Source organism: Tiliqua scincoides, chromosome 7, assembly GCF_035046505.1.
Source record: "Tiliqua scincoides isolate rTilSci1 chromosome 7, rTilSci1.hap2, whole genome shotgun sequence".
NCBI lineage: Eukaryota > Metazoa > Chordata > Lepidosauria > Squamata > Scincidae > Tiliqua > Tiliqua scincoides.
Window position 1 is genome coordinate 67,453,035 of NC_089827.1, and position 884 is coordinate 67,453,918.

At 40.6% G+C, this 884-nt stretch overlaps 1 pseudogene; it reads right to left on the bottom strand.

Annotated features, from left to right (window-relative positions):
* Positions 1–436: 436 nt before the first annotated feature.
* LOC136657737 (5S ribosomal RNA) lies at positions 437–555 on the bottom strand (annotated as a pseudogene).
* Between the last annotated feature and the right edge of the window lie 329 nt (positions 556–884).

Sequence of the window (884 nt, forward strand, 5' to 3'; positions counted from 1 at the left end):
AGGTGTTTGTGTTTCACAATGAACGCTGGATAATTGAGAACACCTGGGTAGCCTCCAAACCCCCCCTCCCCCCGCATAACAGCAGATTGTTTTTGAAAGGTCAGCGTAGAGCAATTTGCTAGATGGAGACGCTGTTGGATTTGACTGTAATTTATCACTATCTCTTTCTTGCGCATTCATCAATGTTTATTATGTACCCCCCAAAATTAAAACAAAAACAACTTTAAAGATTTAAAGAGAACAAAGACTCTTCTGAATTGGAGTCTTAACCACAGCTTGCTTTTGTGGCAGTTGTCTGCTTTTGCCTTTTCAACTGATGAGGGCTTTACGTGGGGGGGGGGGGGAGGGATTACCCAATATCCATGATAATCTTTCGCAGAATCAAAAAACTGTGTGAGATGGTTGGTAACCTTCAGTCTCAAAAGACTATGGTATAAGCCTGCAACACCCAATATTCCCAGGTGGTCTCCCATCTAAGTACTAACCAGGCCTGACCCTTCTTAGCTTCCGAGATCAGATGAGATCAGGCATGTGCAGGGTAACAGTTGTGCAACTTGTATAGAAGGAAAATGCAAGAATATATGAACTGTCTTGCTGGATCAGGCTCTAGGCCCATCTTGTTCAGCATCTGGATTCCCACAGCTGGTAACCAGCTACCCTAGGAAGCCCAAAAGCAAATAGCCCACCTAATAAAGCTAACAGATATATTTCACTTACAGGATTGGATTATTTTTATGGTGATATGAAATTTACAATAAAAGCCTTACTCTGTATATTTCAGATGCTTTTTAATTTAAAAAGTGGCACAATGCTTTATACTATGGATATGTTTTAAACTTGGATTTATTTGACTTTACTTTTGTTTTGTGGTTGCCTCGGACATC